Consider the following 15,153-nt stretch of genomic DNA (forward strand, 5'->3'; position numbering starts at 1 on the left):
CCCTGCGGGCGGCTGGCCCTGCCCCTGGGTGCAGGGCACGCACACCACCCCAGGTGCCCAATCAGCTTGCTCCGCCTCTGGGTATAAAGACTCTCCTCCCTGAAAGAGAGGGGAGTGGTTGTGGGTGGGAGCCCGAGCACCGCCCAGCAGGGGGCGTGGCTCCCTGCCTCCAGCTCACCTGGCTGGCGCTTACGCCTCCTGGTGGCCACCCAACCAGGTGCCGCGGAGGGGGCGTGTTCAGCAGCCTTTTGCTGCAGCGCCAGCTTCTCCCTGGCCTCATTCCTCGTCGTCATCCCCTCGCGAGTCACCCACCCTCCACTCCCTTTTAGTTAGGGCTTAGGTCATTGGCCTTAGGTTGGTCGCCCTGGTTGCCCGAGGGGCCTGTTAGGAGTTTTTCCATTTGGCATTAGGCTTTTTGGTTTTTTCGCCTACCTCGTAGCAATCGTCACAACTTTTGTGGTATTGGTGGGTAGGTTAGGCATTGGAATAATGTGGTGTGTCGAAGTGCTAGGTGTGGCCATCGCCTATGCCTTCAATTTTTAGGGGTATTCCGTTAAAGGAATCTGGGGGTCGTGTATTCCGTCCGATGCCTGCTTGGCGGGAGGCCATGGCACGACCCTCGGTGACAGCAGGGGTGAGCCTATAGTTGGATGAGCATCAACAGGCTCCACCTACTGGTGAATAAACCCACTTGTTTCGATCCAATGCCTAAGCCAATACCTTTTCATTGCTGTAATCAATAAAGTTGTGGCCTTTTCTAGCCCATCAACCTTATATCACGTGTCCTTGTGTCTTCATTTCACTTCGCGGGGGTCGGGTCCTCGAACCACAATGTTGGACTAGGTCTGATGAAACCCATCATACACACAAAGGCACAAGCTATGGTTTTCCCAGTAGTGATGTATGGAAGTGAGAGCTGGACCATAAAGAAGGCTGATCGCCGAAGAATTGATGCTTTTGAATTCTGGTGCTGGAGGAGACTCTTGAGTGTCCCATGGACTGCAAGAAGATCAAACCTCTCCATTCTGAAGGAAATCAGCCCTGAGTGCTCTCTAGAAGGACAGATCCTGAAGCTGAGGCTCCAAGACTTTGGCCACCTCATGAGAAGAGAAGACTCCCTGGAAAAGACCTTGATGTTAGGAAAGATGGAGGGCACAAGGAGAAGGGGATGACAGAGGACGAGATGGTTGGACAGTGTTCTCGAAGCTACCAGCATGAGTTTGACCAAACTGCGGGAGGCAGTGGAAGACAGGAGTGCCTGGTGTGCTCTGGTCCATGGGGTCACGAAGAATCGGACACGACTAAATGACTAAACAACAACAAGTCTAGAGACACAGCGAGGGAGCAAAGTTGTAAGCAGAGCAGATAAATCTGAGGTCATGCCCTGCCCGAAACTGCTAATCTGACCATGCTTGGTTGCCTGCCAGGCTTTTCCAGCCTCATCTCTCCATTTTCTTGGTCCCACACGGTTCTCAGGAGCTTTCAGCTGAACTCCAGTTATTGCCAAAGCAGACATAATCAAAGCAGAATGTACATGACACTTAGCAGCTTGAGGCAGCAGATAGGGAGACATAACATGGTGTTTGGTTTCCCAGGTTTTGGCTCCTGCTCCAAGAATTCAGCGATTCCTTGGGTCAGCCACTGCCATAACCTTCAGCTTGGGTAAGCTGGCAAGCTGGCGGGCAAATATTTTGCCAGCTATCTGTTGGAGGGAGGGAGGTCAGGCTTTTTGCCTAATATGAATACGCATCTTGAATGTCCTGATGATAAGTCACACAGAATGGTTTATGAAGTTAAATTTAACTGTGTGTGTGCATGGGAGCACAGGCTGAGTCGGTTTGAACAGACAGTCGTGGTGTTTATCTACTCCAATTATTCTGGCATGACCAAAGTTCCCCAAAACCAAATAAAAACAAGGAACCTCCATGCAGAGGCAATCTGTCTCTGACTACCAGATCCTAGGACAACATAAGAGGAGATGATTATTTTCTTCAATTGTTTGTCAGGCTTTTTGAGAAGCCTGACTAGTCTCTGTTGACAGGGCCACTAGCAGAAGAGTTCCCCTTCCGCACCAGGATTGAGCCTGATACTTTTTGCACGCAAAATCTGTGCTCTTAGGACCCCTTCCATCTTCTGGGCTGAGCACTGGAGCCTCCACACCAGTTATTAGACCCAAACTGGTCACATTTTGAGGGGGCAGCAATAGTTAGTGGGTTTGACACAGTACGGTTTTGAAGCATGTTGGGCTTTCTGTTGTTGCTGGAGTCATGATTAAAAGCTGCTAGTTGAAAAAGAGAAGGCTCTTTAATAGTTGTGTAGCAGACAAGTTCATACCCTCCTACATTTCTCCGATGAAACTAGGGATGTCCTATTCTATAATAATATTAATGATGATCTTATTATTTATAACCCACCCATCTGACTGGGTTCCCCCAGCCACTCTGGGTGGCTTGCAACATATAGAAAAACATAACAAAACATTAAACATTTTTTGAACTTCCCTATAAAGGGCTGCCTTCAGATGTCTTCTAAAGGTTGTATATTTACTTGGTTCAGGGGGGTCACATAACTGCATACCCTCCAACATTTCTCTGATGAAAATAGGGATGTCCTATGGAAAAGCAGTACATTCTGAGATCAAATCAGAAACTGGGACGGCTTCTGGAAATCCAGAACATTTGGAGGGTTTGCTGTAAATGCATCTTTTACAGAAATGTTAAGCCCTCTTTTTTAACCTGGGTGCCCTAGAGGTGGTGGCAATGACAACAACCTAAATCAGCCCCTCTCAGGGGAGCCAACTTGAAGAAAATATGGGAGGGGCAGGTAAGCCCTTCCCCTCATGATCACATGACACAGTGCGCCCACACCATTTGAATAGCAATGCCCACCAACCTTGGGGAAATAGCCTCCCTCAAATATTTTAGGGGTGTGTGAAGGGACCTCAGCCCCCTAGGAGCTGGTTCCTATGGTCCCCGCCAGAGATGGAGGCTTGAGCTTGCTTTGGTGGCCATGGAGCAAGGGTGCTGGAAGAAGGAAGAAGTTGCATAGAACACCAAGGACCGACTAGAGTTATTTAGTGAGTCATGGATGTAAGGCTGGAAAAAATGGTGCTCTTGGCGTCAAGGGAAAATGCCTGAAACCAAATCTTCCCCCATAGCCCCAAATCCAGCACACTGGGTACAGCTGCTGCAGACCAGGCTTCCTCAACCTTGGCCCTCCAGATGTTTTGAGACTACAGTTCCCATCATCCGTGACGACTGGTCCTGCTAGCTAGGGATCATGGGAGTTGTAGGCCAAAAACATCTGGAGGGCCGAGGTTGAGAAACACTCTCCAAGTGTCCCTGTTTTCCAGGGACAGACCTGGATTTACAGAAACTGTCCCAGTTTCTGATTTGATCCCAGAATGTCCCTCTTTTCCTTAGGCCATCTCTATTTTCACCAGAGAAATGTTGGAGGGTCTGGAGTTATGTGGCCACCGAGCCTAGGAGATAAGTAACTATACAACCTTTAGAAGGCATCTGAAGGCAGCCCTGTAGTGGGAAGCTTTAAAAAAAGTTTAATTATGTTTTTATATATGTTGCAAGCCACTCAGAGTGGCTGGGTTACCCCAGTCAGATGGGTGGGGTATAAATCATAAAATTATTATTATGGAATAGGTAAAGGTAAAGGGACCCCTGACCATTAGGTCCAGTCGTGGCCAACTCTGGGGTTGCAGCAGTCATCTCGCTTTACTGGCCAAGGGAGCCGGCGTATAGCTTCCAGGTCATGTGGCCAGCATGACTAAGCCGCTTCTGGCGAACCAGAGCAGCGCATGGAAACACCGTTTACCTTCCTGCTGGAGCGGTATCTATTTATCTACTTGCACTTTGACATGCTTTCGAACTGCTAGGTTGGCAGGAACAGGGACCAAGCAGCAGGAGCTCACCCCGTCGCGGGGATTCGAACCGCCGACCTTCTGATCGGCAAGTCCTAGGCTCTGTGGTTTAACCTAGAGCGCCACCCGTGTCCCTTATTATGGAATAGGATGTCCCTATTTTCATCAGGGAAATGTTGGTGGATATGCAATAACAAATCTCATTAGCTGACTTGAGAGTTCCAAACGTTAGCCTCCTTCTCAGGGTCTCCAGGACAAGAACTAAAGTCTCAAGGCGAGGTAATAGGAACAAATGGGCACACTGTTGTCAGCTTGGCTTGTGTGCTTCTACCATTACTGCCCTCCCCTGCTCATCAGACCACATGTTGGTCCCATGACAGAGCAAGTGCTGTCCACATCTCAGCAGCTTCAAGCCCTTGGCCTACAAGGCACAACTCTCACACAATGCTCGCTGTCTCTCAGGTTCTGTGCTTCTAGGAGGTTGACGGGCCTAGCCTGAATACCTTTCTAGTCTTCCTTTCAGGGCCATTTTGGACAATGACCCTAAGCAATGTTGTTATTGCCACTCCCAAACAAAGCTGTTGCCATAAGAAAATAAGAGTTTCCAACTGCCACCACTTGTATCTTGCTGCACTGGCAGAGAAGCAAAAATGTTTTTCTTGCTCATCACAGTAACTCTATATCTACACCATTTTGTGTAAGACTATTAGTTATTATAATTTCTATAGTGCAAGACACATTACAGAATACAAGAGGACAGGGGTTTCCATAATCTGCTTGTACAGTGGTACCTCAGGTTAAGTACTTAATTCATTCCGGAGGTCCGTACTTAACCTGAAACTGTTCTTAACCTGAAGCACCACTTTAGCTAATGGGGCCTCCTGCTGCTGCCGCGCCGCCAGAGCACATTTTCTGTTCTCATCCTGAAGCAAAGTTCTTAACCTGAAGCACTATTTCTGGGTTAGTGGAGTCTGTAACCTGAAGCGTATGTAACGTGAAGCGTATGTAGCCTGAGGTACCACTGTATATTACAAGTCGTAATAACGAAACACAGTTTTTGGGAGCTTAGATCTTGGCATCTGGACCTCAGAGGTCCAAGCTGTTGAGGATTGGTTTACTAGATTAAAGGGAATACCGTTGAATAGTCCCAGTAATACTATCCTCGCTTCATAGGTAATTAACTGACTTAAGACTATCTAACTGACATTAGACCAATGTCTGTCTAGACAAATGTTTGTGTCACACTGTGTGTCCAACAGCATTCTCCACACCCCAGTGTAATATACATCTGAGATTTATGAAGGTAAACTTCAGTTAGAAAATAAACCTAAACATGATAAACCTTGTTATGAAGCCTTGGTTCATATGTAGTGACACTTGAACAGCCCAATCACGTTTACTCAGAAATAAGTCCCACAGAGCTTACTGCCACTTGCTCTCACATATGTGTATGGAATCGTAGCCTTAATATCTTTACATTTGATTGCAACATTGGCTTGGATAAATCAGAGCAAAAAAAAATCTATCCCTCTGGAGAACAACTTTCCTGCTTTTCAACTGAGCTCAAGAGATCTGGCCTGATTTGGGGGGGGGGGAATAATAATAAACTGTTTCGTGTTTCGCATCTGATCAGTTTCACATTATATGCTTCCATGCTGCCCTTGCGCACACAGCTGAAAGCACACATCACAACACCCATGCAGTTTCTTGCACCTTACCTTCTAGATCCAAGCGTTTTGATCAGAGGCGGAGGGCCACGGTGCTGTCTTCAGCTGAGCCAGCTTCCCAGCACATTTATTTCCAAAGTAGTTCGCTTATCCCTCAGACTTCCTGTAAGTCATATCCTTTTGTGTGAATGAGAACAGTGGTTTTTCGAAGTGGAAGCAGCCAAGTCTTCCCCACTCCCCTCAAGATCCGCCCAAATAGGTGAAACGAAGCGAGAAATCAAAGTCCGTAAAACATACTTAAATATATCTTAGGCAAGGAGGAACTGAGTGTAGAACACGGTTGGGGAAGAGCATTGGAATAGCCACGCAGTGTCAAGTAACAAGCAGGCACTCACAGGCTATTTTTACACACAGCTTCTCCGCTGGCAATGCTTCAAAGATAACTGAGTGACAGAATATAATGTTCTGCGATTGGCCAGCCCCCAAGGGTGATTCAAACCATAAACCGCCGCATTTTCATGCCATCGGGTGGCGGGCGCAAATGTTTTCATGAAAGTCATCATTAAAAATAATAAGCCAGAAATGTGCCCATGAGTTATGCACATGATTGTCTTCGTGGTGTCATTTCATAAATAGCCCATTTCATCATCAGGGCAGGACAGATGTATCGCGCGCGCTGCATTCTCCGAGACACAGCCCTGCCTGTCCTTCGGAAGCCAATAGAAAGACCGGCTTTAATGGGAAAGACGCTCAAGCATTGAGTTTCATTCTGAAGGTTGCAGTAAAATATTAGATAATGAGTGGATGTTGCATGTCATCAGCAAGCTGGGCTTTGCTCTTGCAAATAGGAAATGGGCTGTTCCCAACCTGGATCAAAGGAATTATGGAAGTTGTTAGCATTTACAGAAGCCATCCCAGTTTCTCATTGGATCCTGGAATGTCCTGCTTTTCCTTAAAGGTAAAGGAACCCTGACAGTTAAGTCCAGTCGCAAACGACTCTGCCGCTCATCTTACTTTACAGGCCGAGGGAGCCAGCATTTGTCCGCAGACAGTTTTTCCGGGTCATGTGGCCAGCATGACTAAGCCGCTTCTGGCGAAACCAGAGCAGCACACAGAAATGCCGTTCACCTTCCCGCTGGAGTGGTACCTATTTATCTACTTGCATTTTGACATGCTTTCGAACTGCTAGGTTGGCAGGAGCAGGGACCGAGCAACGGGAGCTCACCCCGCTGCGGGGATTTGAACCGCCGACCTTCTGATCAGCAAGCCCTTGGCTCTGGGGTTTAGACCATAGCGCCACCTGTGTCCCTGTATCACCCTAGGATGTCCCTATTTTCCTCAGAGAAATGTTGGGGGGTATGGAGCTATCCAACCCCCAAGCCATCTGAAGGCAGCCCTGTATAGGGAAGGTTGTTTTTTTATTTTTATTTTTTAAAAAGTATTAAATGTTTTATTATGTTTTAATAGATGTTGGAAGCCAGTCAGATGGGTGGGGAATAATTAATACTACTACTACTACTACTACTACTACTACTACTAATAATAATAATAATAATAATAGGATTGAAGCAGCAAGTACAGACAGTATTACGTGCCTTAATCCTGCTTCTGTCATTATTATCTGGAATGTCATCTGCCTCTCAGACTCTCCTGTGGTGCAGTGGGTTAGAGCCTCTGGCTACTAACCAGAAGGTTGGTGGTTCAAACCCACCCAGGGACAGCTGTGGGTAGAATTCTGCACTGCAGGGAGTTGGACTAGATGATCATCAGGGTCCCTTCCAACTCAACAATTCTACGATTCAACCCCCTACCTCTAATCATGGCTGGAGTTACCTAAAGTTGTGTGGGAAAACAATATTGTTACATTCACCACACTCATTTGAGATATAACAGCTACCCAGACTGTATTTCCTTGGGATGACTCCTAGACTTGGAATGGTAATTTAATCATTTAGTCCAACCCAGTGTGAAAGCAGGAAATCCTAATAGGTGGCCATACATCCTCCGTTGAAACTTTTATAAGAGTGAGCCCACCATTTTCTGAGGCAGTTTGTCTCATTGTCAAGCAGATCCTATTATCCAGAGGGTCTTCCTAAAGTTTAGCCAAAACCCCATTTCTAGGTCCAGGTTCTACCTTCTGGAGCAACAGAAAAGTAAATTGTTGTCTATGTGACAGCCCTTCAAATATTTGATGATGGCTGTCATGTTGGTTCTCTTATATGGGCTAAATATACTCAGCTACTTCAACTGCTCATCATAGATTGATCTCCAGGCCTCCTCACCATCCTTTTCACCCTTCTATGGGCACATAGGAGACAACACTTAGGGGCCAATGTCCCTTCAGCCCTGCCCCGCAATTGAGGGGGCCAAAGCTGATGGGCATGTGTCATGCCTTGTGATTGATTATGCAGGGTAGGGCATACCTGCCCCCCACCAATATTTTATTTAAGTTGGTACCCCTGTATGGCATGTCCCAGTCTCTCAGTATTCTGCTCAATAGAGCTGTGTCATTACTTCTCTCATTTTGGATGCTATGTCTGTTGATGCAACCTACATTTTTTATTATTATTATTATTATTATTATTATTATTATTATTATTATTAAAGGTCCGTATAGTTAAAGCTATGGTTTTCCCAGTAGTGATGTATGGAAGTGAGAGCTGGACAATAAAGAAGGCTGATCGCCGAAGAATTGATGCTTTTGAATCATGGTGCTGGAGGAGACTCTTAAGTGTCCCATGGACTGCAAGAAGATCAAACCTCTCCATTCTGAAGGAAATCAGCCCTGAGTGCTCACTGGAAGGACAGATCCTAAAGCTGAGGCTCCAATACTTTGGCCACCTCATGAGAAGAGAAGACTCCCTGGAAAAGATCCTGATGTTGGGAAGGATGGAGGGCACAAGGAGAAGGGGACGACAGAGGACAAGATGGTTGGATAGTGTTCTCGAAGCTACCAGCATGAGTTTGACCAAACTGCGGGAGGCAGTGGAAGACAGGAGTGCCTGGCGTGCTCTGGTCCATGGGGTCACGAAGAGTCGGACACGACTAAATGACTAAACAACAACAACAAATTATTATTATTATTTGCTGCTACATGGCACCACTGTGTCATGTTTAGCTTGTGATCTTCTAAAAAATCCCTAGATCTTTTTGATACATGCCACTGTCAAGTGTAACTCACCCCCTATTTGTGCATCTGAAAACCAAAATGCAGAAGTCTCTGCTAGAGTTCATTTTCTTACATTTGGCCCCTCCTGTAAAGATCATGTCTCTTCTACAGTATTAGCTAGCCAATCCGGTTAGGTGTCAAATTTATACTGCCCTTCATCAGCAAACAGTACAATCACCTAGCCCATATTTTACCAATTTGTAAAGAGCATGTTGTAGAGTCAAAAACCCTGCTGAAATCAACACGAACTACACCTGGGCATTTCCAGCTTAAACACACCAACAGAGGGTAAAGGTCTACTGTTCCTACACCTAATTTTTATGGACGATGAATGATGATGATGATTAATAATAATAATGATTAATAATAATATATGCTTTCCATCTGACTGATTTGCCCCAGTCACTCTGAGCAGCTCCCAACAAATTATTAAAAATACAAGACAACACGGGAGTGCCAACTTGAATAAAATATGATCACATGATGTGGCATAACTGATCACATGATGTGGCATAACTGATCACATGATGTGGCATAACTGATCACATGATGTGGCGTGCACACACCATTTAAAGGGCAATGGCCATAAACCTGGTGGGCCCGCACTCCCTCAAATATTTTATTGAAGGCCCATCGGCTCCTATGATACAACATCAACCATTAAAAGGTTCCCTGAACAGGGCTGCCTTCAGATGTGTTCTAAAAGTCAAATAGTTGTTTATCTGTTTGACATCTGATGGGAGGGCGTTCCACAGGGCGGGCGCTGCCACCGAGAAGGCCCTTTGCCTGGTTCCCCGTAACCTCACTTTTCACATTAAGCGGACTGCCAGAAGGCCCTTGGAGATGGACCTCAATGTCTGGGCTGCACAATGGGGGAAGCAGGGCCGAATCCATTTGTGACTTTAAAGGTCAGCACCAACACTTTGAATTGTGCTCGGAAGCGTACTGGGAGCCAGCATAGATCCTTTAGGACCAGTGTTATATGGTCCCGGCAGCCGCTCGCAGTCACCAATCTAGCAGCCGCATTCTGGATTAGATGTAGTTTCTGAGTCACCTTCAAAGGTAGCCCCACATAGAGTCCAAGTGGGAGATAACCAGAGCATGCACCACTCTGGTGAGACATTGTGCTAGCAGGTAGGGTCTAGATGGAACTGTTAGACAGCTGCCCTGAACACAGAATTCACCTGTGCCTCTATGGAGAGGATGGGGAGGTCTGGTTGTGTAGAAACCTCTGGTTTTAGTATGAGATATATACGTTGCTCTGGCAGCTTTCAGCATCACTTGCATGTGGTCCTAGGATGGTTTTCCACATGAGGGAAGGCGGCCCTCAGGTTCTCCAGCCATCTGTGCCCTCGTTTATTTCTTAGCCACGTTGAGAACCGTCAGCCAGTCTCCCTAAGAAAAGGAACAACTATGCTAGGATTTTTATGTTAGGACTCATCTACACTGGTCAATCATAACATTAAAAATGTGTTATAAAAATGTGACACCAGAGGGCTATGTCTCTACAGTGATCCAGTCGCCAGTGTCAAATTGCATTGAGGGCTATTTTTTTTTACAGCGTTTTTCGTTTCAGTGTAGATCCAGCCTTAAATTCCAGCTCAGCTAACCCTCTCCTGTGCAATGCTATGCAGCAATGCAGAATGTAGAATGGTACAGCCATCTCTTTTCCCAACAGCATCAAAGCCAGTACTTTTTTTCTCTGCAGGTACTCAAGGGAACGCGGTACCTGCAATTTTTTTCCTTAAAAAAGAAAAAGCACTGATCAAAACCATTAACAAGCAAAACAGGTACAGCAAGGCAAACTCTCTTTACAATTTTAGATTCAGGTAGGTAGCCGTGTTGGTCTGAAGCAGTCAAAATAAACACATTTCTTTTTAATTTCTTTATTTATTTTGTCTTTACCTGCATTTTCATGTGTTTTAAGTGAAAGAACCTGGACGTAGCAGGACTTTAACATGGACTGAGCCAAGCTGAAGAGTCACCACAGCTGTTTCATCAAGCCTGAGCTGTTTTAAGTGAAGAGCTGCCAATCATCGCATAGTGGCAGGACTTAATGCTGGTGAAAACTAACCCTGAGTCATTAGATCAGTGGTCTTATATTTAAGCGATGAGACTACCAGATAACTGGGACGTTGCTCCTGTGTTCTGTCTGAAGGGCTGAACTAGATGTGATTGGAGCCGCACAGTTTCTTGCCCGTGTCTCTGCATTGTGAAACAGGAGGTTGGGGTGGAATGTTTTGCAAGAAAGCTGTGTAAAGAGTGTCTGCCCCCTCTTTATTATTATTTATTGAATTTATATACTCGGGGGTCTCGGGGTGGTTCACAGAAGAAAATCAAGATATAAAACCACAAAATACCTAATAAAATTAAAAACAATCCAATAGTGCCCCCCAAAAACCACATTTTAAAAGGGCATGGGATGTAAATCGGATTGACCAAAGGCCTCGTTAAAAAGGAACATTTTCACCTGGTGCCTAAAGGTGTATAATGAAGGCCCCAGGCGAACTTCCCTGGGGAGAGCATTCCACAGAAGGGAAGCCACTGCAGAGACGGCCCCGTTCTCGTGTTGCCACCCTCCGGACCTCTCAAGGGGACACATGAAGAAGGGCCTCAGAAGATGACCTCAGGATCTGGATAGGTTCATTTGGAAAGAGGTGGTCCTTGAGGTATTGCGGTCCTGAGTCGTTTAAGGCTCTATAGGTCAAAACCAGCACTTTGCATTGGGCCTGGGAACTCATTGGTAGCCAGTGCAGTCGGACCAGGGTCAGTGTAATATGCTCAAACACTCTTGCTCCGGTGAGCAACCCGGCCACTGAATTCTTCACCCTCTTCTTTTTTCCTTCCTGTGGTCCACCTCTCTAGACACCTATACTTTCCACCTGGCTCACTTCTCCTGCAGCCACACTGGGCTTGAGGAGAACAGGAGTTTGGGTGACCAACTGCAAGGTAGGATTATTTATTTAGACCAGTGGTTTTTTTTTCCTGGGGGTACTAAAGGGTATGCAGTACTGACACCCACACCCACACCCACACACACACCCGCCAAATGTTAAAAGTACTTACGGACCTGAGCAGGAGGTCCAATTTCTGGAGGGTATAGAGACTTTGATTTACCAGAAAAAAATATTAATGCAGTTATTTTGAGATGAAATATCTGCGCAACAACACTCTTCCGACCTTGACCTAACCCAAAGCCATATTAGTAAGGAACAGAAAAGCCCAAATTCAGAACTGCCGTATGGAACTTCTACCACCAAAATTTTCCCTCACCATCTCCACAAACTACCACTATCTCTTCTGCAGCTTTTCGAAAGGTAATCTTCAGCCATAAAAACTATGCTAATGCACGTGCCTGGTTTTTAATTAAGGCTAAATCTAATTCTGCTCCAACTATAGCTAGCTTTGTTGATCTAGGTATTGAAAACAGCCTCCATGCAAACATATTTTGTACCTTTTCTAATTAATCTAGCTTATCAATGGTCCACAAGAGTGCACCATACGGTAATTGTGGTATGATCCTTCATTTATATTTTTCCAGAGCTAGTTTTAACACGTTTCCCCCTTGGAAATCATCAGCGTAATAGATCTCTCCGTGGGTTGAGTCATTTGTAATATTTGGGGTTGCCATGAGCCCATTGAGCGATTTCCAAATAATTAAGGCCTTCTCCCTGAATATTAGCCAGCTTACCTTTGAAGGTAGAGGCACCTGGAGAAGAATCTGAAGAGAGCGGGCTCCTGTACCACAACCTGTCTTTGCCACTTCAGTCTCTGAATGTCACCCTACTGAATGTAAATGCAGCAATGCTGGATTCCATTACATTCAGGCACTGCTGGGGGGAAAGCCTGAGACTATGGGCTGGCATAAGAATGGGCTGGCAAAGAGGGAAAGTAATGGAGCAACATTGCTCCCTAACATTGGCACACCCTCCAACATTTTTCCAATGAAAATAGGGACGTTCTATTCAATTCTTCTTCTCCTTCTCCTTCTTCTTCTTCTTCTTCTTCTTCTTCTTCTTCTTCTTCTTCTTCTTCTTCTTCTTCTTCTTCTTCTTCTTCTTCTTCTTCCCTGTCCCTGGGTTGCCACAGCCACTCTGGGCAGCTTGCAACATATATAAAAACATAATAGAACATTAAACATTGAAAAGCTTCTCTATTCAGGGCTGCCTTCAGATGTCTTCTAAAGGTTGTATAGATGCATATCTCCTTGGCTCGGGGGTCGCATAACTCCATACCCTCCAGCATTTCTCCGATGAAAATAAGGATGTCCTAAGGAAAAGGAGGACATTCCAGGATCAATTCAGAAACCGGGATGGCTTGTCCCTGGAAAATAGGGAAACTTGGAGGGTCTGATGGTTGGCCATTTCAATCTGAGCTGGAAAAGAATTTGAGAGTGTGAAAACCTCTCCTCTGCTTTGCGGTGAGCTTTACTAAACACCTGAAGTTCTTTTGCAATCTAGCCAAGGAGAACTCCACCATCATCCCTGCCAGAAGACAGTTGCATTGAAACATACCGCAAGTCCTGTGTACTGGCAAGACATGTTCCTTCAGGCCTACTCTTGCTGCTATGTTTTCCATCTTCTGAAGAATCTGAGTAGTCTTCAACAGCAAGTAGTCTTCAACAGCAATGCATTGCTGCAATCTAGTCCAGATGTTGGCAGAGCATGCTGGCAGTCTTTATCTGTCCAGGACGGATTGGAGTTAATGTACCATAGACATTTTATGCCACAGATTCTTTTAGGGCATCCAAGTTAAGGTCCAGATCTGTGAGCATCTTGCAGCTCCTTAAGAACGAACAGAACTCTACCCAGAGCAGAGAGCCAATCCCCTTTGGGACATATGAACCATTCACAAAGAGGAACTCTCTTTTATATGGATTGAACTCCAGTTTATTCACCAAGTCCATTAAATCTCTTTTACATTATTTGAGCCATTATCTGAGAAGGAAGAGGAGGAGAGTCAGCTCTCCCAACTCATGTGAACCACCATCTTCCATTTCGTACATGTGAACAAGTGTGGCTGCCCCATCATATCTAGTTTGCCCTAGTTTTTGTTGTTCAGCTACCTTTAAGTGCACAAATGTCATATTTTCCCTTGGTACAAGGAAGGAAGAAGGAAGGAAGGAAGGAAGGAAGGAAGGAAGGAAGGAAGGAAGGAAGTTCATCCCTCACAAAACAGTTGCTTGAGCTAGGGTCTTGCTATATGGGAGAAGAACTGTTTTTCCTACTAGGAAGCACATAAACTGAGTTTGCAGAAACTGTCCTGTCCTCTTTCCCCACCTCCCTATAGGGGTTTGCCTAGAGGAGAGCATAGCTGTCAACTTACAGATTTGAAAATAAGGGACCAGCAGCCTTGAAAATAAGGGACCAGCAGCCAAAATAAGGGACCTGCAGCCTCACCTGTTCCAGGCACTCCAGTCTTCCTGTCCTCCTGCAGTCTGGTCAAACTCATGCTGGTAGCTTCGAGAACACTGTCCAACCAACTTTGTAACCAGAGGTTCAACTGAATAGAATCTGAATCACATGCACCACAAGGCCTATGCAGCCTCAACTTAAGATGGCTCCCCGGCCTGGCTTTGCACTGCAAAATTTGCAGCAGCACGTGCAACAAAATGGTGTCCAGCATTCAAAAAACCCCTCAGCTTGCATAAACTAGCCACACACAAGGCATGCAAGCTCCACCCCCCAGTCGTTCTTAGACTTCTTATTGGGAGAGCAACACAGCCAAGCAACACAGTTGGAGCCTCCCTCTTCCCTGGCCGGCAGGGAGGGAGGGAGAGGAGCTGCTTCCTTTGAAATTTAAGGGACATCATTTAAGGGACATTTAAGGGACATCCATCAATAAGGGACAGCAGCGGGACATGGCCCTGGAATAAGGGACTGTCCCTTCAAATAAGGGACACTTGACAGCTATGGAGGAGAGGTTGATCAGAGGAGCAAGTCAAAGAGTTCTTACCCGACTGCAGCTCTTAGCATGGGACCTCAACAGAGAGGCTGCCTATTTGAAGGAATAACCTGCCTTCCGGTGGGAGGATCAAATGCAGAGGCTATTTTGACCTCCAGGAACAAGAGCCAATTCAGAGAACTCTAGGAGAAGTGGAGGGCATGGAACATCTTCCTGGAAAGAGCTTTCAACAGCTTGCTTTCTGATGAAGTCTCGCTGCAGAGCAGAAGAGAGGGTTGGAGCTGGTAGAGGTTGCCAGGGCTTCCAGTTAGTCCATCACGTACCCTTCAGTGTTCCTCTGATAAAAACTGGGATGTGATTTGGCAATGATACCTCTAGAGGCGTCTGAACCTATGGAGAACAAATGGACAGACAAACCAGTTTCGAAAATATGCAGTAGATGAGCTGAGCTGGATGTCAACGAAGGCTGCACCAGTCTTGATCTGGGAGCTCAGTTTGCAAAGGGGGTCATTGAGAGGTTGCAAGCAGGTCACATACAT

General features: G+C 45.9%; 1 protein-coding gene across 2 annotated transcripts in view; it reads right to left on the reverse strand.

Moving 5' to 3' along the window:
* The window catches only part of LOC308585661 (cardiac-enriched FHL2-interacting protein), a 41,009-nt gene extending 35,097 nt beyond the window's left edge, over positions 1-5,912 (reverse strand). For both annotated transcript variants that reach the window (XM_081191533.1, XM_081191532.1), the window contains exon 1: positions 5,593-5,912. The gene's annotated coding sequence lies outside the window, so the exon portion shown is untranslated. The remainder of the gene's footprint in view (positions 1-5,592) is intronic.
* Between the last annotated feature and the right edge of the window lie 9,241 nt (positions 5,913-15,153).

This window comes from Podarcis bocagei (genome assembly GCF_964188305.1).
Source record: "Podarcis bocagei genome assembly, chromosome: 4".
Lineage (NCBI taxonomy): Eukaryota > Metazoa > Chordata > Lepidosauria > Squamata > Lacertidae > Podarcis > Podarcis bocagei.